Source organism: Doryrhamphus excisus, chromosome 21 (assembly GCF_030265055.1).
Source record: "Doryrhamphus excisus isolate RoL2022-K1 chromosome 21, RoL_Dexc_1.0, whole genome shotgun sequence".
Taxonomy (NCBI): domain Eukaryota; kingdom Metazoa; phylum Chordata; class Actinopteri; order Syngnathiformes; family Syngnathidae; genus Doryrhamphus; species Doryrhamphus excisus.
In genome coordinates, this window is record NC_080486.1 from 10,737,757 (window position 1) to 10,763,099 (window position 25,343).

Genomic DNA, 25,343 nt, shown 5'->3' on the forward strand with positions numbered 1-25,343 from the left:
GGACCGGTCTGTTCAAAGCGATTATGGTCTTATGGAGGATAAAACTAAAAAATTACAGGTCACGCCAAGTTCGAATTTATTCGTCAACCGATATGACAACTATTCTACCGGCGATAATCGCTGTGTGGTTTCGGCATTCTTAGTAGCGATAAAACAAGCATTTCAAGCTCTGTTTCACAGAAGGCGGCGATTCATCCCACTGATTGATATAAGACTCATTACAAACGTGTTACGGCATCGAACACGGGTAATTGGATATTATTTATGATACGAGATTGTCAGCGGGAATGATTTGTGTCCTCCTCCCATCCAGTCTAAACATCCCTGATGACCAAAAGTCTTGTTTTCCTCCGCTTTAAAAAAAAAGAGTCGTTTGGGGTCGTCTGTGAGTCAGTTCAATCAAGAACCTCTCCTTCTCCTTCTCTTCACTTTGTGCAGCGGTTCGAGCATCATTGGTATGAGCGAGGGATTCTGCCACGCGGCGCTCAATCGATGTGGCCACACAGCTTCCCGCGGCTACTCGATGAATATCTCCCGTGGCGACGCCGGGCCGGGGCGGCGTTTCAAGCAACATCAATGGAAGGCAAAGCAGAAGAGAGCGCTTTGTGCAATTTAAATTAAATCATTGTCTATCGCTGGTGAAATCACCAAAGACTATCTGCAATTGATAGATTCTCACAACACACACACACACACACACACACGAAGAGCGACAAAAAGGACGCCCAATCTAATTTGTTTTTTCCATTTTGAAAAACGCCATGGTCGAGAATTTAGGGATTTGCGTAGCAATGTCGCATCTCATTTTTATGCAGCAATCGTTTTCGCTTTGGCTAATTTAAGTACGCGTTTGTCACACTTGATTTGGAGCAAAGTTAAAACGTCTTAATTGGATCCTAATTGGAAGTCATTTAAAGCCATGAATTAGGAATGAGGCTCCCGCCCGGGATGCTAACTGCCACAAATACATCATGTATCGCTGTCGCATTGACGTGTACTTACTGGAGAAATACCGGAAACATCCCTCGTCTGTGATTGGCTGGCAACTAGTCCGGGGTGTATACCCCGCCTCTCGCCCGAAGACAGCTGGGATAGGCTCCATACGAGCTGAGATCATGCTAACAAAGCACCGACTCTTGAGTAAAATCTCGGATTTAGGACTTTAGCAAGCCACGGCAAGAGCGTTAAGTCGGTTAAGTCTGTGGACGGACAAAATCAGAATACAGTCAACATCGTACGTCATGTACAGTCGTCCCTCGTCGCCACAGTTCAAATTCCAAAATAAATGTATTAATAAATTATGCTCGTTAAAAGTTAATTACGGCCTATTAGTCAGAAAATATATTCATTCATTTTCTACCGCTTATCCTCACGAGGGTCGCTTGGGGTGCTGGAGCCTATCCCAGCTGTCTTGATATATATATATATATATATGATATGTCATGATATGTATTGGTCACTGGGTGAGACACACAAGCACCAGACATCCGGCAACAAGATTCTTCAATAAATAAAAGGCAAAAGTAATATTAAATCGTCATTTATCCATCACTATTTTGCATTGTTTTCTGCATGTAAAATGTTAAAAGTGTATTTTCATAGTATACACTGGTGGCCAGCCAATCACAGGGCACATATAGACAAACAACCATTCACACTCACATTCATACCTATGGACAATTTGGAGTCGCTAATTAGCCTAGCATGTTTTTTTGGAATGTGGGAGGAAAATGGAGTACATGCAAACTCCACACAGAGATGGATGGATGGATTGAACTCGGGTCTCCTAGCCTGTGAAGTCTGCGCGCTAACCACTCGACCACCGTGCAGCCTTAAAATATTTACATATTTAAGCTATTTTTGGGGCCTAAATTCAGCATTTTCAAGCATAAAAATGTCAATATTTACAATAATACACATATAGAGGTTGTGAATTCTGGTTCCAGGTTTGATTTCTCACCAGAGGCAACATCACTTCCTGTCCGCAGAGTCTTATTTATGTGTTACATGGCTCATTTACCCGATTTTGTCACACTTGAGTCTACAAGAAGGAGACAAGACCTGATTTTAACTTGGATAGGAAATGACAATACAAAGCAATCTAATCAATATTTTTACAATGTTACACTCTTTTGTGTGTATGCCAGTGGCCCCGCCTCCGCCCACCGAAACAAAGAGACTATGACAAACTGACTAAATCCGTTCATGCTGTTGTTCAAGGTGCTGAAATGCACAGAGTGAACCCTCTTCCTGTCTAGATAAGGAAAACAGGTATGAGGTAGGTGTGTAAAGGTGACTATAGGGGTGTTAGTTCATTTTTGGAGGGCTCTAATGTTTTAAAAAGAGGATTTTAAACAGGGTTTCGACGTTCTAAATACAAAAATATTCAATTTATGAATGAGGAATCCTACTTTGCAGAAATTCACTTATCACAGTTTGTTGTGGAACCAATTACCCGCAATAAACGAGGGATTAGAGTCCATTCATTGGACTCGTAACGGGACTCCGTCTTCTCTAAACTCTTCTTGGTGTTTTGGTGCTCTGACTCGGGAATTTTGATCGTTCTTCCAGCAATACCTGGAAAATCTACCCCAAATCCGTCTTTTCTTTGCACTTGAGAGTTGGCTGTCATCCTTGTGATTGCCTCGCTCCGTGGGTACTTCAAAAACAAAACGTTCTCCGGGTGAATTTTCTCAAAGCTCAGATAACACATCACGAGTGGAAAATCCAGCCCCGACCCCCAAAAGCCGTTGTTTCAGCATCGGAATCCAGTTGACTTGGAGAGCCTTCCCATCTTCCGTGTGATATCTACTGGAAGCTTGCACACACACACACACACACACACATGAAGCTTTTAGCCCCCCAATTTGCAGGGAACACAATAGGCCCGAGACCCTCTCCTCTTAACAGGAGCAAGCCGGCGCACGGAGTGCAATATCAAACCAGCGCCTAGCTTATGTTGCCATGGCGATAATGGCAGAACCCAATGTCTCCTTATTTTCCACCCACCTTGTGTCGGTAATTCTGTTATTTCAGCATCAGAGGTGGACCTCGTCAGTGAGAGAGCTCACAAAGAACTTGGAACAACCGTTTCAAATGGAGTGGGGGAGGAAAGACAAAACAAGAAGCCTAACCACTTCCACACTAAATGGGAGAACTTTTCACTATGTCATTAAGGTAATCTAATGTGTCTCAATGATGTAACATTACTGATGCCTAGTGAATAGAAAACTAACATAACATGGTCTTTGAAATTATTTGGCTAATAATAGTTGATAATCACAAAACTAATAAATATTTATTCATTAATTTTTAAAAACTGCGATACAAGTAAGGGAGTGATATTTGAAAAGTGATGTAACACAAAAATCCCAAATAAAACCATAAATACTGAAACCAAAACATCACTTACTGTCCATTGTTTACTCCTCTAGCTTATGTGTTAAATGGCTTATTTTCTGTTATGAGGTTTATTATATTGCGGAATACGAGCGTTGTAAAAAGTTTTTTTTAATGCTCTATAATTAAGAAAACATTCAATTCATAAAAAAGGAATCACACTTTATGGAAATTCACTTATCACAGTCGGGTCTGGAACCACTTACTCGTGATAAACGACACCTCGTGTCGGTAATTCTGTTATTTCAGCATCAGAGGTGGACCTCGTCAGTGAGAGAGCTCACAAAGAACTTGGAACTTCAGGCTTTTTTTACCCCTCATGACCGATGGCGCCATCGGTCAAGATGGCGTCGGAATTGTTTGTCATGTTTCTGCTATCAACAGACCAAAATATTGAGGTTCTGAAACCTGATTGGTTAAAGAAACAGCCCTATTTGTGACACTGGGGCCTGCATCATTAACTCTGAAGGCCGTGGGAAGATTACATTGACATATAGAAGCCAAAATCCAACATACATGTATTAAAAGCAGTGCCACCAAGATATGTTATACTAAATTAATATATTTGAAATATAATTTCATGGAAAAAATACTACAAAAATTTATATTATAGTGCTTGTGATAGTCTTTCGGTAGTCTTGACTTCACCACATCGCAAGATAACCGCCTATTATCTCCATGGTGAACAATTACAAGCAGTTACTACCACCTACACTCCAGTAATACCAAATAATAATCAGGCCGTGACATAATACATACACTTCAAACATCAATTATTCCAACAACGCCAGGGTCGTGGCTGCTTTGATGCGTGGGTGAAGGGAATGTTGTTCAATCACCCACACAACCCCGACAACGTTAAACTGTCGGTGCTCCTCCGTTTCCCTGGCATACACGATGAGGCTCCCCCGGTGGAGCAACATATGCTCGGGAAAAACAAGGCGCGCTCATAAATATTGAAGCAGTCAACAGACATATTCCATCCAGCAAACAAGAACGCTTCTTGTTTTTTTTTTTTTTATGGACGCTCCCTAAATCAACTAGAAGAAACGTCACGTTGAAGGGCTTCGGCGCATTTGATGAAATGTTTCAGCCACACCGACACGTCGAGAGAGTTGCTTTTGAAAAAAAAAAAAGGCTTTCAATTTAATTTGGCACCCCTCCGTGGTGGTAATAATTAACCAAATCGCTTTTTCTAAAGCCAACAAGCGTTTCGGCGCCGCTCTCACCATTGACGAGCTCCATTAATCATCCTTCCTGTCTCCAAATTGCCTGGATAACTTTAATAGAGACTGACGGCAAATATTACGACAGGCAGGATTAGTATTCAGACACGTATTTGGTGCCGCGGTGGCATTTCATAGGCTTTCGAAATCTGATGCCCTGACTGTGACAGTGACCACGGAATAGCGGCCTGTTATACTGATAAAAAAAAAAGTGACGACTCAAAGATAAGAGTCAACAAAACACGGATCACGTGATGTTTACCATTCAGCTACTCGGGCAGAGAGCAGGAAGTTGTGTAAAAAACTACAAAACAAAACAATTTCCGAATGTCAAAGTTCACCTCTAAAGGTTATATAGTCGTCCCTCGTTTATCGCTGTTAATTCACTCAAGACCCCGGCTTCAAAAATGAATGAAACATTTTAAATAGAGCATAGAAAACCAATTAGAGCCCTACGGATATTAAATAACACCCCTATAGTCACCTATACACTTTGCCGCTTTAAACACGGCATGCTACTGAAGCAACAGTTTCAAATGGAGTGGGGGAGGAAAGACAAAACAAGAAGCCAAACCACTTCCACACTAAATGGGAGAACTTTTCACTATGTCATTAAGGTAATCTAATCTAATGTGTCTCAATTGATAATCAACCACAAAACGAATAAGTATTTATTCGTTAATTTTTAAAAACTGCGATACAAGTAAGGGAGTGATATTTGAAATGTGATGTAACACAAAAATCCCCCCAAAAAACATCAAAATTGAAACCAAAACGTGACTTCCTGTCCGCCGTTTACTCTAGCTTAAAAAGTACAAAACGGAACAATTTCAATCAAAAGCCCGCATGTCAAAGTTCACCTCTAAAGGTTATACAGTCGTCCCTCGTTTATCGCTGTTAATTCACTCAAGACCCGGCTTCAAAAGTGAAGTAGATTTCAATATTAATGAATGAAACATTTTAAATACAGCATAGAAAAACAATTAGAGCCCTACGGATATTAAATAACACCCCTATAGTCACCTATACACTTTGCCGCTTTAAACACAGCATGCTACTGAAGCAACAGTTTCAAATGGAGTGGGGGAGGAAAGACAAAACAAGAAGCCAAACCACTTTCACACTAAGTGGGAGAACTTTTCACTATGTCATGAAGGTAATCTAATCTAATGTGTCTCAATGATGTAACATTACTGATGCCTAGTGAATAGAAAACTAACATAACATGGCCTTCAATATTATTTAGCTAATAATAGTTGATAATCAACCACAAAACTAATAAGCATTTATTTATTAATTTTTAAAAACTGCGATACAAGTAAGGGAGTGATATTTGAAATGCGATGTAACACAAAAATATAAAATATAGAAACCAAAACATCACTTACTGTCCATTGTTTACTCCTCTAGCTTATGTGTTAAATGGCTTATTTTCTGTTATGATGTATATTATATTGCGTAATACGAGGGTTGTAAAAAATTTTTAATGCTCTATAATTAAGAAAATATTCAATTCATAAAAAAGGAATCACACTTTTTGGAAATTCACTTATCACAGTCGGGTCTGGAACCACTTACTCGTGATAAACGAGGGATTCCTGTCGTGTATTTTTGATCAAAAATGTCAACTGACGCCAACGAAAAGCAACCACAAGCAAGGGATGAGGATTACGGCGTTCATCTGTGAGGAAATGAGTCTCACAAAACACAAAAACAATTACACACGGCTGCCGGTGTCGCTGTTGTTCGAACGACAACTCTCAACGGGCCTTCCCCCCCCGTGCTCGCCTTGAGCCAAGCGATACTATCAGTGCGACGAGGCTGCTGTTGTCTAGCTAGAAAATGTCAGACATGCAGACACGAGTGCTGCGGTCCCGTCCTTAATGATGTGAGACACCAATCAAGCCGGCCCCTGCTACCTGCCGACGTCCCGTGACAGCACACAATGAGAAGAGTGGGGGGGGGGGGAATAAAAGCGGCGAGAGACATCAAATATCCAGGAAATTGCTACCATCGCAGTCGTACGTGGAGCTAGAAAGGGCAGATGCAAAATAAAAATTCTGGCGTGTCGGGCCGGCACGCGGGACGTCATGCTTTCATATATCATCAGTCTTTTTAATGTGCTTTGTATAAATGTGAAAATAAGTCAATAAATTACCTCAGGGAAGGCGGTTTAGGTACAGTATAAGGCGTGGCATTTGGGCGACTTCCTGTTACCAGTAGGTGGCACTGTGACTAAATGAGGAAATTACACATGGGTCTATTTTGGGTTAAATGCTTCTGGAACCAAAGTAGTGACATTTTTCTTGGTTTAGGTCACTCAAGGAAAAAGTAGCTTAGCTATAGTTTGCAGGATTGGGTCAAAAGAGTAAAGTTATGTAAAATAAGGCAAAAACTGTAGTTTATCAGAACGTACAAGAATTTTTATGCATGTTAAGGTCCTCAAAAATGCAAAGAAATTGCTGGTTTGCTTCGCTAAGGCTCTAATAAACATCGTAGTTCCGCACCGCTAACGCTTATATATAATATATAAAGAGCACTGTTGTGTTTTTTGCATAATAACTAGACAGCCTGAAATGGAAGTTGAGGTGCAGAGCTGCTGATATGACCGGCGTGTAGGACGCCCGCACGACAACACCGCCATTGGCAGCGATGCTGTCACAGGCTGACGGAACCCAGAGGAGGAAAAGGTAGCCTTCTTGATGCTTTATTCATTCTGTTCTGTCAGGAAACAGGCGCGATCCTGCATTGCAATGCCGCGTCGTCGCTTTGCCTGATGTCTAAATCTGTCCGCTTGAACCGCGCGCGCTGTTGGATGCTATTTCCGGCACTCTGATATGAGAGGACCCGGGGAGATGTTTTATTTTACCCCCATCATAGCACGAAAGATCGCTAATTTCACAAATTTAAATCTTCTCAGATGTTTACTTTATATGCAACCGTAGTCCTTAAGGATGTTAAACAGTCAAGAGTCAACAATGAGTCAACAATGAGTCGACATCCGGTCGACATTCGGTCGACATTCAGTCAACAAGTAGCCAACAAGTTGTCAACAATCAGTCAACAAGTTGTCAACAAGTTGTCAACATTCAGTCAACAAGTTGTCAACATTCAGTCAACAAGTTGTCAACATTCAGTCAACAAGTTGTCACCAAGTCGTCTAGATTCAGTCACCAAGTCGTCAACATTCAGTCAACAAGTCGTCAACATTCAGTCAACAAGTCGTCAACATGCAGTCAACAAGTCGTCAACATTCAGTCAACAAGTTGTCAACATTCAGTCAACAAGTTGTCAACATTCAGTCAACAAGTCGTCAACATTCAGTCAACAAGTCGTCAACATTCAGTCAACAAGTCGTCAACATTCAGTCAACAAGTCGTCAACATTCAGTCAACAAGTCGTCAACATTCAGTCAAAAAGTCGTCAACATTCAGTCAACAATCAGTCAACAATCAGTCAACAAGTCGCCAACAATCAGTCAACAAGTCGTCAACAAGTCGTCAACAAGTCGTCAACAAGTCGTCAACATTCAGTCAACAATCAGTTAACAAGTCGTCAACATTCAGTCAACATTCAGTCACCAAGTCGTCAACATTCAGTCTACATTCAGTCTACATTCAGTCAACAAGTAGTCTACATTCAGTCTACATTCAGTCCACATTCAACAGTCAAGCTGGGAGTCCATGTGACCCTTGAACTACCAGAATGGTTTATTTTACATCCCGCCCAGGTCAAGACAAGACAAGTCATAAATGTAAGACAACCTATATTTACACCAAAGATGCGCTCTGACCTGAGTAGTCATTACCAGCAGTGCAAAAGGAGGAAATTGGATGATATCCGATGGAAAAGGTGGTAGGTAATGAGGGTTGGGTTCAAAATAAAAACAAAACACCTCCATCTAAGGAAAAGAGCGGTATATTTTATTTTCCCTCCAAACCTTAACAGCGTGCTTATTACTGCAACCAGCTAAAGATAACCTCCCACAGAAATACTTCAATATGTGTCTTACATGAAGAAGAAAAAAATTAGCTACCACATTGGAATCCCAAAAACTCCTCCTACTCCTTCCTCCCATCATTAAAAATCCCAGATTATACATTTCACAAGTTGAACTACGTATATTCTTAGCATGCTGCCCTGTGGAGGGATTCCATTTTGGACATTATCACGCATGAGCGTTTGGCCTGGGATTGGCTCGCATCCATGGGTCCGCCTCTTTTTAATCAGGTTTTCACAGAGCAGTACAAAAAAAAAAAAAAGTGAAAAAGAGCGCAGAGAAGGTCGGAAAAGTTCAACTAGCAGACAGGAAGACATCCATGACCGAAAGGAGGCCTGGGGGGAGGCAATAAACCCGAGTGCTTCTCCGAACTTAACCACGACCTCAACCTAAACTTGAGATGACCTTCAAATTCTTGGTTGACAGAACCAACACGGGGAAGCCAGTTCAGCAGTAAGTTTGAATATGTTCAAAGTTGCAACCGAGTGGAAACGCGGATAGAAAGTGACTTCGGCAACCTCAAAAATGAGCTCAGTTTTTGCCCTGACAGACGATTCCACAGTAAAAACCAACTGGAGAACTGGAAAGAAACCACTTGGGGGATCCTGTATGTGAAGTTTTCAACCCTCAAACAAAGTAGTCTTGCTTTTACGCATCCAAATACTTTGTTGATGTTGTGTTGGGTTCTGTTGGTTCTACTTTTGGACGATTAATGGCTGGTACCAACAATGGTACCGAAGATTGTCAGTTCATGCACTGGTTCTGTTCCTACAACGAGTTTTATTGTACCATCATCCCGCCCACGACACTCCTAAATTACAGTAGTTTACAGTAGTCAATACTAGTACATGGAATAGTACATGGACTTTCTAAATACAATTGTTACCACTAATATAAACCGGCAGACATTAAATAACGCCCCTTTATACTCTTATTATTCTTTATTTACATCACATTGTAATGCGCAGGCAAGCTAGCAAGCTAACTAGTTAGCATGCAATTTATTTACAGTATTCTAAACTTAAGAATGGGTTTAAAACCAAGTGGGTTTATCCTTACAAGGGGGTGCTAGAGCCTATCCCAGCTGTCTTGGGGCAAGAGGCGGGCCAATCACAGGGCACATATAGACAAACAACCATTCACACTCACATTCATACCTATGGACAATTTGGAGTCGCTAATTAACCTAGCATGTTTTTTGGAATGTGGGAGGAAACCAGAGTACCCAGACAAAACGTGCAAACTCCAGAGATGAACGAGGGTGGGGGTGGGACAAAGAAGCCAAAAACTTACCACTGCCACACTGAATGGGAGAACTTCTTTACACTCTATCATATCAGACATATGGCTGACACTGATAGCATGGCTTAATAATGGAACAATACTGACACCTAGTGGTCAGACTACTGCATAGTATTCCTTTGTCCAATATTTTTCAACTCATAATACGCCATAGTAAACCACAAAGCAGCAATCATTCATTTATTCATTGATTTTTGAAAACCCACAATAGAGCAAGTAATGCTAAGAGTCCACAGTTGGTGCCAAAGATTATGTGATTGGCGTGTAGTGGTTGATATTTCTGCATGCAAGTGAAGGCCACAGCTCGTTTCATGCTAAAAGGGACACGGAACGAAACATGAAGGCAAGCTAATCAGAAGCTTTGAGCACAAGATCCAAAAATAAGCCGGACTATTTTTGGAGGGCGCCTTCTTCCTCGTGTCACCCCTTTCAGGTGCCCTCAGACACGTACTTGTGAAAGTCAAAAGGTAGTACAAAGTGCTGCTTGGAAATGTCAGATGTTTGTTGAGGAGGAGCGCAGCGGGAGCGGCAAATTTTTCCCCCATCCCGGTTCTGAGGAGGCGCGGCGCATCTCGGCGGGAGGGGGGCGGGGGGGGGGGGGGGGATCAGACGGAAGCGACGTTTTAACGTGCATTGTGAGACGCTTTTCCAGCCAACGCTTTTTCTCACGTGCGTCGGCGACAAGCGCAATCATTGCCACACTTTTACCCGACATAACAAGGTCTGCGGTGCGTTCACTGTCGCTGTGTTTGGGATATATGCATACTACTGACACAGTAGACACTTTTGAACCTTTTTTTTTCTTCTTCTTCTTCAGCATTTGAATAATTTTAAACGAGAACTCCGTCTCTTTAGATGCTTTAAAGGTTTGTGTTGCATACCTTTATAATTCCCACGTCGCACTTTCTTTTAAGATGTGTAGCGAAGCCTGGGGATGAGGGGTTTTCCCTTCTATGACGACATCAGAACCCAGAGGGTTTGAATCCTGGAGAGCAGGGGCGTCCAAACGTGCGTTTTTAATTGGTCCACAGCGTGTTCTAGAAATAGAATTTAAGAAGAAAAGCGGAACAACATTTTACATTAAAGACAGAACCATCCATCCATCCATTTTCTACCGATTATCCGAGATCGGGTTGCGGGGGCAGCAGACGCCCAGCTCCTCCCGGCGGATCCCGAGGCGTTCCCAGGCCAGTTGGGGGAGATAGTCTCTCCAACGTGTCCTGGGTTTTCCCCGAGGTCTTCTACCGGTTGGGCTTGCCCTGAACACCTCCCCAGGGAGGCGCCCAGGGGGCATCCGCCACCTCATCTGGCTCCTCTCAATGCGGCGGAGCAGGGGTTCTACTCGGAGTCTCCCCCGGATGACATCTGAACTACCGCCCTGAACTACCACCTTATCGCAGTAGAGGAGTTTGAGTGTCCCAATGATCCTGGGGGGGCTTTTATGCCCCCTGTTAGGGTCACCCATGACAAACAGGTCCTAGGTGAGGGTTCCGACAAAGAGTAGCTCAAAATGACCCTTATGATGAGATCAAACTTTGGACCAGGTCTTCCCTTGCCTGGACACAGGCCCCCTTCTGGAGCCAGGCCTGGAAGAGGGGCCTATACCTATGGGGCCCGGCCGGGCACAGCCCGAAGAGATTACATGGGTCCCCCCCAAAAAGGGTCGGGGGCACAGTGAGTTGGGTGGAAGCCGGATCGGGAAACCTTGGCGGTCTGATATTGCCCGGACACTGGTCACCGGGGCCCCCTTCTGGAGCCAGGCCTAGAAGAGAGGCCTATATCTATGGGGCCCAGCCCGAAGAGGTGACATGGATACCCCCCCCCCCCCAAAAGGGTCGGGGGCAGAGTGAGTTCGGTGGCGGCCAGAGCGGGAAACCTTGACGGTCCGATATTGCACAAACACTGGTCACCGGGGCCCCCTTCTGGAGCCAGGCCTGGAAGAGGGGCCTATACCTATGGGGCCTGTCCGGGCACAGCCTGAAGAGGTTACATGGGTCCCCACAAAAGGGTCGGGGGCACAGTGAGTTGGGTGGCGGCCAGAGCGGGTAACCTTGGCGGTCCGACCCCCGGCTACAGAAGCTAGCTCTTGGAACGTGCAAAGACAGAACGTTATGTAATCAGGAACAGTAACAGTAAATGTAATGTAAACAGAAGCTAGCCTGGCTAGTTTGTTGGTAGCATTTACTGTCAACGTAGCCTTCCCCTTTAATTGCCTGGTCATTAAAATGAATGTAATTAGCCTCTACTGTGATTAGTCATCCGTAAGCCGCAGCAATTATGGCCCTAAACGCACCGTCGACTACTGACCACCATGATTCTTTTCTTACGATTGAAGCCAATGACAGTACCGACTCCCGGGAAAAGAGGATTTGGAATCTGATCCGAGCCAAGTTTAGAGTGGAAATAAATACGAGTAAATATGGAGGAGAATAAGTTAGCTAAATTAGCTGGGTTGTTATTTGTTTTTCAGGCGAAGACTCCACAGTTTGACCCTCTAATTTCCACCACGACGCTCCGTCGTGCTTCCCACAAATCCGCGACTTGGCCTGAAAAAGACAACCAACCAGCGAATCAGCCTGCCGGCCAATTGGAGCGGGAGCCCCCCCCCCCCCGTGAGTAATGCCGCTAATGAGCGCAAGGAGGCTCTCGGTGGCAGCGATCGATGATGCAAGCGGAGCCGGGGACGAGTGGCGGCCCGGGCGGCGTCGGGGTCGTCGATGTATCCATAATCACCTGTTATCTCTTCCCACAACAACACCTGAGCCACTGGCGCTCTGTTTCACATGCATACTTTTACCCTTTTTTGGATCAAACTAGGGGCTGCATGGTGGTCGAGTGGTTAGCGTGCAGACATCTAGTAGACCGGAGTTCAATCCCAACCTCTGTGTGGAGTTTGCATGAAGTTTCCATGTTTTTTTCTTCCATTCCAAAAACATGCTAGGTTTATTAGCGACTCCAAATTGTCCATAGGTATGAATGTGAGTGTGAATGGTTGTTTGTCTATATGTGCCCTGTGATTGGCTGGCCACCAGTCCAGGGTGTACCCTGCCTCATGCCCCAAGACAGCTGGGATAGGCTCCAGCACCCCCTGCGACCCTCGTGAGGATAAGCGGTAGAAAATGAATGTATGAAATTACACTTCTATGGTAATTGCGTTATTCATTTCTTGATGAAATCTGACACTTATGTAGGAATCCAATTAATCTATGCCAGGCATCCAATAATATTTACAAAAAAATACACTTTATAGAGATAATTAAACATTTTACATGCAGAAAACAATGCAAAAATAGTGATGGATAAATGACAATTTAATATTACTTTTACCTTTTCATTTATTGAAGAATCTTGTTGGCGGACATCTGGTGCTTGTGTGTCTCACCTAGGGACCAATATATATTAAGACATCACATCATCACAGTGTCCATAAACAAGTCCAAATATTAAAAAAAATATATTATCTTAGCTCAATTTGCTGTTATTGTGCTTGAAAATTAGGGATGTCCGATATAGGGATTTTTTTTGCTGAATATTTGCTGAATATTTGCTGATTTTTGCGATATTAGCCGCTACCGATATGTGTAACGTATCGACATAAACACATATACAGTATGTGTTGTATACAGAATTTTTCCTAATATCGTTTTTTCAGGATCGGGGAAAAAATCTGATACCGATATCAGGCTGATAATCATCAGTACAGATTATCGGACAGTTTATACAAAATCATGTATAATCATGTATAATAATAAATCATGTATAAGAATAATAATATAATATTTTTTATTGTGCTTGAAAATTAGGGATGTCCGATATTGGGATTTTTTTTGCTGAATATTTGCTGATTTTTGCGATATTAGCCGCTACCGATATGTGTAACGTATCGACATAACATATATACAGTATGTGTTGTATACAGAATTTTTCCTAATATCGTTTTTTCAAAATCGGGGGAAAAAATCTGATACCAATATCAGGCTGATAATCATCAGTACCAATTATCGGACAATTTATATAAACTGTATATAAGCATATTGATTTTTGAAAAACCCACAAAAGTTTGCCGAAAACGGTGTGCGAAAATAGTGTCCTTAATTTTGCAACCATTTATCGAAAAAAAAAAACCAATCATACAAAAACCGATGTCTTGAAAGACGAGGTTAGACTCCATTTTTATGCTTGTAGGCGTCGTCAAGTGTGCGACGCGACCTTATGTGACATTTCCAGTCCATCAAGTCCCCCATCAATGCGTCGACCTTTTCGGGGGAGCTTTAGTCTGACCTACGCCGGCTCCTCCGCAGGGAGCCCCCGGCGCCATCAAACCTCTTATAGATCCACGTGCTAATCAATGGTTAGCAGTGAATGTAATCAAATGTCGCCTAGCTTGCTTGCAAATAAATATGCGAGCTACTTTCAAATTTCATTCGGTCTTTTGCCCGCACGTCTCTCGCAGCGGGAGTCCGGCTTTGCTCCGGGCAAGACGTTCTCTTCCACGGTTCTCTTTGGTGAATTAGCTCGTATCTCGCCTTTCAAGGATCACTTTCATACGGAAAAGAAGCGCTCGTGTCCTGCGGTCGTTTTTCCGGGCCTCGCGGCGAAAATAAATATCCGTTTCAAAAGGAGGTGACAATCTGTTTGCACATAACAGCCTGCGACCCCCCCCCCCCCAGATGTGGGTTATTCATTTTCATCATCAAGAGGTAGTAGGGGGGTTGTGGGGCAGGGGGGGCGGGGGTCCTCATGAAAAAGGCATGGCATCCAACTGTGGGAGAAAGCCACTGGGGTTGGTGTCCACATAGATAGACTGAAAAACTGTGTCTTCTCCTATCCCATCCCACCCCAACCTTCCCAAAATTCCCAACAGTCCCAAAATTCCAAGAGTTAACGGCTCGCATTTGCGTTCATTGACTTCCTCCTGGTTTGCATCACACGGATTTATCTCTCCTGAAGCTCCGTCTGCGGACTCAACCTTTTTTGCAGATAGTAGTGGGGGGGGCGGGGGGGGCAATGGGAGGGGGGGGGGTAGCCTCATGAAAAAGGCATGGCATCCAACTGTGGGAGAAAGCCACTGGGGTTGGTGTCCACATAAATAGACTGAAAAACTGTGTCTTCTCCTATCCCATCCCAACCCACCCCGACCTGGAAGTCCCAAAATTCCAAGAGTTAGCGGCTCACATTTGCGTTCATTGACTTCCTCCTGGTTTGCATCACACGGATTTATCTCTCCTGAAGCTCCGTCTGCGGACTCCACCACGGTCACAATTCCAATTCAACCTTTTTTTTGCAGATAGCAGTGGAAAGGGGGGGCCCGAATGGTGTGGGGGGAGTCGGTTAAAATGTGATAACGGCCAGTGATTACGGAATAATGAGCAAAAAAAAAAGGGAGAAATGAAAAAAAAAAAAAGAAATCTCAAGAGCGATCGGAGGCATATTCATGCAGTAATATTTAAATCCAATATATATGCTGTGTCGCAAATGTTTTATTCATTGCTTATATTCTCAGCAGAGGAGCAGAAAATAGGCAATAACTTGCATTTGGAAAATGGCTCCCCCCCCGCCCCCCCCCCCCCCCCCCTCCAGCACTCATTGACTTTGACACCAACCGCACAAATCACAAAGTGATGTGTCAAGACTAAGAACGGACCGGATCACGGATTATAGATCATCATATTCGTATTCCTCCGATGAATGAACGCAGCGGGGTTAACGGCGTCTGCTAGCCGTCGTACTTCACCGCTCGTCGGACATTCTGCTGCAGGCAAGTCTCTTTTAAGCGGGAATCATCTTTGATGATTTTGGTATGACGCTCCTGGGTTGTTCAAGACCTCCGTTTTTATCCTTTTCCAATTGGGGACGCATTCCAAAATGTCACGACTAGCCAAAAAAAGGTCTCAAACTGTGGCATGTGGGACTGCCAAAGACTACAGTAGACGGTGGCTAATACACAAGGAATGCTGTAGGGAGTACTCCGGGAATAACGGACCACCCAATTTAGAGATTGATGTGATTCCGCTAGCTTCATCGTGACTGTGACCTCTCAGCTCTCAATGTGAAGCAACTGGGATGAGAATCAGCTCGGAAAAGGGTGTAATGTAAAGGGGTGGGCAAACTACGGCCCGGGGGCCACAAGCGGTCCACCAAACGTTTGAATGCGGCCCGCCAGTTGCTTTCGAAGTATTTCAACTTTTAACATACAAGCTGGCAACACGGCTTGCAAGTCGGATGTCTTATTCAGTAAAATAAATAAATTAATTAATTAATGTATTAATTAATTGATTAATTAAAACTGTAAAATGTAATTTCGGAATTTGATGTGGTCTGAATTTGAAGTGCTCCCGAAAAAAGGGACATCAGAACGTATAGCTGATAGCATAGCACTTTTACAGATAAAATTAGACAAATAATTCAATGCGGACTGTTTAATTGAATTATTATTATAATTATTAAAAAATAGAATTATAAGCATAAAATAGTGTGTGTTAAATATATATTCTGGCCCCCCACGTTAACCATTCATCCATCCAATTTCCTCCGCTTACCCGGGTCCGGGTCGCGGGGGCAGCAGTCTAAGTAGGGAAACCCAAACTTCCTGGGCCCCGGCCACCTTCTCCAGCTCCACCAGGAGGACACCAAGGTGTTCCCAAGTCCAGCTGTGAGACCTAATCCTCTCCAGCGTGTCCTAGGTCTGCCCCGGGGCCTTTTCCAGGCTGGGCATGCCCGGAACACAACACCAGGGAGGCGTCCAGGAGAAATCCGGACTAGATGCCCCAAGCCACTTCAACTGAACGGGGCCCACAAGTCAAAAAGTTTGCCCACCCCTGGTGTAAAGCCATCTTTGGGTCAGGGTAGAGACCCTGTCCCAAGTGGAGGAGTTTAAGGGAGTTTAAGTCCTATGGCCGGGGGAAGACCCAGGACATGTTGGAGAGACTATGTCTCTCAACTGGTCAACTGGGGGGGGTGGGGTTGGGGGGGGGGGGGGGGGTTCTCACCCAGACTCCACCTACAACACCTAAGATCTCTCAGAATGATACGATGCCATTCCTAGTCCTGACAACAAAACTATTAATGTATACCACCCCCCCCCCAAAAAAAGACAGAGTTCGACTACAACCGTCTTCAGTGAGCACTCCTAAAAAACGAATGTGAAAAGAATGAGGAAGTTCAGCGCTCCCTGCCCCGACTATTGCAGCATCTCTCATTTAGCACCGCGTCGCCACATTCAGCCTCTTCTTATTTCAGCCCTTTTTATTGCGAGGAAAAAAAAAAAAAAAAAACGATGTGAGATAGCTCATTATTACACGCAGTGAGTGATTTCACAGCTCGCAGCTCCATTTGGTCCGGCGAGCGATGCGGCGGCGCCGCTGCAGTCCCGCCAACAAAAGTCCTGCAGAGGCAACACAAAAATAAGTAGCACTCCGCTAATGTCCTGTGTGTGTGTTTGTGTGTGAAAGACTAATAGTGTGCGTGTCCCTGCCATGATTGGCGTCACACCAAAGAGTCATTATCGAGATAACACGGCGGGAACCTTGTGATCATGTGCTGTTTGGGATCTCAATGAAACGCGGCGTGGGCGGACCGACTGTTCGCCAAGACAATGCGTCTTCATTACGGTTGCTTCAGACACTCCAGACGCGGTGGTTGTTTATCTCTCACCGACACACACATGTCTGGGTTTTTTTTTTTTTTTTACAATTCGGGAGTAGCGGTTCATATTGAGACATCCTGACTTCAGGATGCCGCTTCAATCATGAACTTCAGCTTTTTTTTTTGACACGGCGCCATCAAAAAAAGCTTTTGGCGGCCGATGAGTCACTGTCGCCTTCAAATGCAACTTCAGCTAAATGTCACCGTGACACACAAGACTCAGTTTCCTGTACGTATCCATGCCTCAACAAGTATCACCAGACTTGTACTTCCATGTCATGGATCTTCTCAAGGAGGCCATGGAGTCTTGCCCCAGTTGGAGGTGAAGACTAGGGCTGGGATTACATCGACACAAAAAATACATCGACAGAATTATTTATTCATTTTCTATCGCTTTACCTCACGAGGGTCGCGGGGGTGCTGGAGCCTATCCCAGATGTCTTCAGGCAAGAGGTGGGGTACACCCTGGACTGGTCGCCAGCCAGCCAATCACAGGGCACATATAGACAAACAACCATTCACACTCACATTCATACCTATGGACAATTTGGAGTCGCTATTTAACCTAGCATGTTTTTGGAATGTGGGAAGAAACCGGAGTACCCGGAGAGAACCCACGCAAGCACGGGGAGAACATGCAAACTCCACACAGAGATGGCCGAGGGTGGAATTGAACTCAGGTCTCCTAGCTGTGAGGCCTTCGCGCTAACCAATCATCACTAACACCACATAATGCATAATGCAAAATGTTAGTATAATTATGTTAGAATGCTAACATGCAAGCATTAGCATGCTCACACCTAGCATAATAGCGCAAAGTGTTTGTAAAGATCCTATCCCTGAAAATGCTAGAAATGTTAGTATAATTATGTTAGCATGCTAACATTGACATGCTAGCATGCTAACACCTAGCATAATAGCGCAAAGTGTTTGTAAAGATCCTATCCCTGAAAATGCTAGAAATGTTAGTATAATTATGTTAGCATGCTAACATTGATATGCTAGCATGCTAACACATTTTGAGTACTTTTAACTAATATTCATTCATTCATTCATTTTCTACCGCTTTTCCTCACGAGGGTCGCGGGGGTGCTGGAGCCTATCCCAGCTGTCTTCGGGCGAGAGGCGGGGTATACACCCAGGACTGGTTGCCAGCCAATCACAGGGCACATATAGACAAACAACCATTCACACTCATATTCATACCTATGGACAATTTGGAGTCGCTAATTAGCATGTTAGCAACCTAGCATGTTTTTGGAATGTGGGAGTAAAACCGGAGTACCAGAAGAAAACCCACACTGTAAACCTGAATGATCAAAGTACTTAAATACGGACTGAACGGATATTTTGTGGGCGGTTTGCAAAAAAGAACTAGTTCTTTTGACCCGTTCGTTCGTGAACGCAACACCACTACTCAGAATCAAAACATGGCGGCGTTTCAGTTTCAGTGAGTCTAAACTGACAGACACACACTCCTCAAATACACGCTATAGTTAGTATTTCTATTATTATTGTTATTATTATTATTATTATTAGTAGTAGTAGTAGTAGTAGTAGTATTCATGTTATTATACTTTATTGATATGAGCAGATCATTTAGAAATATATATTTTTATTAAACTGTGCATGTGTTTGTGGTTTATGTTTTCAGGAACTAATCAGGGCTTTCAGGGATTAATCAATGCATCGAAAAACTATTTTCTAGATTAATCGATTACAGAAATAATGGTTTAACCCAACCCCAACCCACCACATGAATCTTCCCTAGAGTTCATGAGGAAGGTGTGTTAGGCTCCAGGGTGATGACTTCAGGGATTGGACTTGAAATATTTGTTTTGTCACACCGGTCCTGGAACTTTTCCGACACACCTCGTATAATGTGATGTTTCTCGCCCTTCAAATTGGCTGACATCTTTCTCTTTCCTGTCATGAAGCTGACAGGTACAAAGCGGAGCATGGAAGGCTGCCACGGTGTGACAAATTCAGTCTGTGATTGGCTTTGGCAGGCTGCGATCCGGCAAGGTGCCTCCGCGTCGCACGTGAAGGTTTTCTTCATTAAAGTCCTGGTGCTAGCTATACTGTATGTTGATGATGTAACATACTGTCAATGTCTACTGATATTTTACATTGATGGGGTTGGGTTTGTTTAAATTATAATACCGGACTACAAGTTTTTCAGGTTGAGGCATTTTTTTTTTTTACTAAAACTGCGACATGTGGGGTCAGATAGTAGTGGACAAAACCGTTCATTTCGATCAATTGGTCGTTAGCATGTCGAGTCAGTCCGTTCAAGTTCGTTCCGACTCAATAGCGCAACTACAAGTGATTACTAGTGGAGTTCATGAACGAACTGGTCAAAAAAAAAAATAGTTATTTTTTTGTGAACGGAATGAACGAATTCACAGACAGTGTCAGTCAATTTCTCGGGCTGTGTTCGAAACCGCATACTTACCTAGTACTCATACTAACTCTTTGAGTATGCAGTGTGTCTACACTGCAAGTATGCGATTTCTGAGTATGCGAGAAGTTCCCGGACGTGACATGACGTCACCGCGGAAAAAAAAAAACGAACACTGAGCAGCAGGATGGACCAAACGGCGGTGTCAAGCAGGATATATTGCGAGTTAGTTCGCTTCTTGTTTTCAAAGTAAAAGCAGTGCTTTATCACTATGTTTTTTTTTTTTATGAGAAAAGTAAGGTGTTTTATTTTTGTGAAAATAACCCGAAGTGCGTTGCTCACTTCGGCTAGCTCAAATTTTGCCGAATTCGTCTGAACAAAATTGTAAACGGTTGGTATTTGGACAAATAAATGGCACACTCGGGATCTAAACGGCCACTTTCTCGCCTGATTTTAAAAAAAATCTCAATAAAGTGATAAAGATAAACCTATACTAAATTAGGAAAGCAGGAAGTGAACAAATGTAACAGTTACTTATTGTAAAAGTACCAGATGAAGGGGGTAGGATTTAATAAGCTTTGCTTCTTCCTACTCCTTTTGGACATGTGGAACTGTGAACTGATTATGTGATGCATTCAATTGTATTCTAATGCATGTTCAAATGAAATTCAACCATTAACATGACCATGTATTTAAAGAGTTTAGAGCTAAAGTGAAATCAGCAATGCATTATGGGTCATCATGTAGTACAATGTAGTGTAAACGCTAGTGTCTGATGGATTGGGTATTCAGTATGGGGTGTGGATAGTATGGGCATGGAAGTATGTAGTAGTTAGTATGCGGATTCGAACACAGCCTCGGTCTTTCTGAGTCGGCTAACCCCACCCCACCCACAGAGCGAGGCGGAACGATAGGATAAGAACGGAGATAGTCCCGCCCTGCAAAAGGAACGATCAACTGACTCTCCTGCCAATCAAAAAAATAAAAAACAGAACGGACTGAACGGGTATTTTAGGGACGGTGACCTAAAATAAAACAGTTCGTTTGACCCGTTCGTTCATGACCACTAGTGTCAGAAGTGGGAGGGCCAGTCGAAGTTCTCTCCAAAACGGAGTATACATCCAGAATGTCATGTACCGGACAAGTAATACTACAAAATAAGAACCGTGTAGGCAACAATAAGTACTTGATTGGCATGTCTTAAAATGAGCAACCAGTGTTGTCTATCGAGCGCAGCAAGGCTTTTTGTTTGGTGACAAGCGATAAGGTTTATATTATGAGAGAGCCCACAGGGGCTAAACACAAACAATAGGCTCCCCCACCCACCCAGCCAGCCTTGCTTGGTCTAAATCCACACTTAAGCCACCCATTGGCAACATGCACGTATCTTAAGATAAATATGCTCTTTTTTTATGCTCTCAAACAATGTTTTCCTAATTATGATTGTTCCATGATTACAGTGTACTTGCAGGAGAAAAACACAACATGGTCTAGAGGTGACGGTGACAATGGAAGCAATTAAAAAGCTTTCAGGGGGACGCTGGGGGGAAAAAAAAAAAACACTTCCAATTGGATAGATTGTAAACATAGCAACCTGAGCGCTGACCGAGGGCGGTGATACACCCCGCGGGGGCACTGCCTGGTGTGACTGCTGCGCTTTTCCTCAGAGAAATGCACACCAGGAGAGGTGAAACCTTCCTGATTCATGGCTGAGACGTCGGGGCCACCTAGCCGGGATTGGTTGAAAGCAGATCAGACCAATAACGGATCTCGCTAGGCTAGGTGGCTGACCGTTCTCGCAAATGCCGACGTCGTCATTGCTTGTATTAACTCTAAATTTGGCGAAGGTAGCCATTTCACAGTCGGATTAACGACCCTGGGGTGGTTTCCGCTCTGGAAAATGGGCCGAACCAAACAGTAGCAACTGCCGTTAGAGCACATAAAACCGAACGCCGAACTATGGTCTTGATAGAGGCTACAGAGTACTTACAATTACGTACCTGCTAATAGCTAGCATACGTTTGTACAAGCTTCTGGCTAGCAATTGCAGTTAAAACATCCTAAGAGTCACACAGTTGATAAGCTCTAATGCAGGGGTGTCCAAACTGCGGCCCGTCATCCATTTTTAACTGGTCCATATCAAAGTCTGAAATTCTAATTACCAAATTGGTTTGTACTTCTTAGTTTACATTAGTTTAGCCGATAGCTACCAATAGTTAGTACAGGTTGCTAGCTAGCAATCGCAGTTAAGAACAAGTAGTTGCGATTTTTGGAAGCTAATGCCTAGCTAACGACTTCCAGGTGATGAATACTTTTCGTGGAAATATTTGCTGATAGCTAGGATACGTTTGTATAAGCTTCTGGCAAGCAATTGCAGTTAAAACATCCTAAGAGTCACAGTTGATAATTTAGGGGTGTCCAAACTACGGCCCGTCATCCATTTTTAACTGGTCCATATCAAAGTCTAAAATTGTAATTGCCTATGGCCCGCGCACATTTTGTGCGTCTTAGTTTACATTAGTTTAGCCGATAGCTACCAATAGTTAGTACAGGTTGCTAGCTAGCAATCGCAGTTAAAGAAGAAGTAGCAGTTGCGGTTGATGGAAGCTAATGCCGAGCTAACGAGTTCCAGGTGATGAAAGCTTTTCGTGGAAATATTTGCTGATAGCTAGCATCTGATCGCACAGGTTGCTAGCTAGCAATCGCAGTTAAGAACAAGTAGTTGCGGTTGATAGAAGCTAATGCCTAGCTAGCTAGCAATCGCAGTTAAGAACAAGTAGTTGCGGTTGATAGAAGCTATTGCCTAGCTAACAACTTCCAGGTGATGAAAGCTTTTTGCGGAAATATTTGCCGATAGCTAGCATCGGATCGTACAGGTTGCTAGCTAGCAATCGCAGTTAAGAACAAGTAGTTGCGGTTTTTGGAAGCTAATGCCTAGCTAACGACTTCCAGGTGAAGAAAGCTTTTTGTGGAAATATTTGCTGATAGCTAGCATCAGATCGTACAGGTTGCTAGCTAGCAATCGCAGTTAAGACCAAGTAGTTGCGGTTTTTGGAAGCTAATGCCTAGCTAACGACTTCCAGGTGATGAAAGCTTTTTGTGGAAATATTTGCCGATAGCTAGCATCTGGTCGTACAGGTTGCTAGCTAGCAATCGCAGTTAAGAACAAGTAGTTGCGGTTTTTGGAAGCTAATGCCTAGCTAACAACTTCCAGGTGATGAAAGCTTTTTGTGGAAATATTTGCTGATAGCTAGCATCTGGTCGTACAGGTTGCTAGCTAGCCATCGCAGTTAAGAACAAGTAGTTGCGGTTTTTGGAAGCTAATGCCTAGCTAACGACTTCCAGGTGATGAAAGCTTTTTGTGGAAATATTTGCTGATAGCTAGCATCAGATAGTACAGGTTGCTAGCTAGCAATCAGAGTTAAGAACAAGTAGTTGCGGTTTTTGGAAGCTAATGCCTAGCTAACGACTTCCAGGTGATGAAAGCTTTATGTGGAAAAAATTTGCCGATAGCTAGCATCTGATCGTACAGGTTGCTAGCTAGCCATCACAGTTAAGAACAAGTAGTTGCGTTTTTTGGAAGCTAATGCCTAGCTAACGACTTCCAGGTGAAGAAAGCTTTTTGTGGAAATATTTGCTGATAGCTAGCATCAGATTGTAAAAGTTGCTAGCCAGCAAGCGCAGTTATAGCTTCATAGGCTACGTTCACACTGCGCAGTTCAGATTTTTTTATGTGGTTGTTCGCATTTACGAAAAAATGTGACTAATCAATCGAACGCAAGTGACGTGCACGGGCAAAAGCACGACATCACACGCATTTCCATGAGCATTTCACGAGCTAGCAAAGGCAGTTCTCGCCTTGCCAATGCTAATGGTGCAGGGATAAGGTCGGGGGAAATGTTCTTTAAAAAGGTTCAAGACCCTAAGCGTTTAAGTTGGATAAATCCCACTTACGTTTAAGAGTATAAAACTCAGCTGTTCTGTCGTATCGTTTTTAGGGCTTAAAAGTGTTTTTCCCGTGCACGCAGAGTGTGTACATTAGTGCGTGTATATGTAAATAGAGTGGAGCGTAGTTAATTCCCAGCTGGCTGCCGTCACCCAGGGTGCTTGGAAGTAAGCTGTGCACCCAGCGGGTGGGAGGTGGTGGGGGGGAGTCACGGCACATCCCGGCACATCTGCGCCAGTGAGGCGACCGAGGACAGGATTAAACTCAGGCCCTCTTCCGCACACAACACCGGACCGGTTTCCTTGCCCTAGCAAGACCTGATTTTTTTTTATTTATTTTTATAAGCGCTTAGAATAAATCAGGTCGCGTGACGGAAATCGCCCCGGGCAACAGTTGCAGAGACAACATTAGCAAAAGAGCGAGTCTCAGGTAGTGGAAGCCTCAACCGGCCGAGCCCTGAGGGGATGACGGTTATGTTCGGAATATGATGACGACCCCGGCAACATCATTAGGCTGCGGTTGAGAGCCAGATTGTCTCCGCGGAGGGAAATGCTTACCACGCACTTGTGAGGTGACACGCGTAATGCCGGGCAGGCTGCCATCATTGTTATTCTTTTGCTGAGTTGTATTTGTAAACTTATACCGCAAAGAATTTGTGCAACATTAAAATCGACCGCAGTACTTTTTGTTTTGTGTGGTTAAGCTTTGATCAAAGATGTTGGCTAATAATAGCAATTCGAGCCTACAGCGGATAAAACGCTAATTGTATGCTTGATACATTCTTAAAAAAACAACAACTGCTACGAATCAACTGGAAATAGCAACGAAAGGTCGCTAGCGGCTTTAGCAAACGGTTAATAAAGGTGGCTAGCAAGCTCGTTTCATCGTAAGCTACGGTAAACGTTGATGTGCTAGCAATAGTCATCATCTGAGCAATTTGTTTCCATTACTACTGTCACTTAGCTTAATCAAAGCTAACGGCTAATGGCTGTTAAACAGCTAACCAAGAGCCACTACCGTTGATAAAAGCTAATAAAGCTAGTTACTTGGTTGTTGATGTTAGCTAGCCTAATTGCGGCCCGGGAACATTCAAAAAAATATTACTAAACTTAAAAAACTTAAAAAATTAAGGTGGCTAGCAAAGCAGAAGAAGCTCGTTTCATCGTGAGCTACGGTAAACATTGATGTGCTAGCAACAGTCATCATCTGAGCAATTTGTTTCCATTACTACTGTCACTTAGCTTCATCAAAGCTAACGACTAATGGCTGTTAAACAGCTAGCCAAGAGCCACTACCGTTGATAAAAGCTAATAAAGCTAGTTACTTGGTTGTTGATGTTAGCTAGCCTAATTGCGGCCCGGGAACATTCAAAAAAATCTTACTAAACTTAAAAAATTAAGGTGGCTAGCAAGACAGAAGAAGCTC

General features: G+C 43.5%; 1 protein-coding gene across 4 annotated transcripts in view; it reads right to left on the bottom strand.

Moving 5' to 3' along the window:
• The window catches only part of LOC131108537 (protein disulfide-isomerase TMX3-like), a 137,744-nt gene that overhangs the window by 91,472 nt on the left and 20,929 nt on the right, over positions 1-25,343 (bottom strand). For 3 of the 4 annotated variants that reach the window (XR_009120479.1, XR_009120477.1, XR_009120478.1), the window contains exons 16-17: positions 13,255-13,309; positions 10,809-10,964 (exon numbers count right to left, since the gene is read on the bottom strand). The gene's annotated coding sequence lies outside the window, so the exon portion shown is untranslated. The remainder of the gene's footprint in view (positions 1-10,808; positions 10,965-13,254; positions 13,310-25,343) is intronic. The other variant, XR_009120480.1, reaches the window with a different exon arrangement.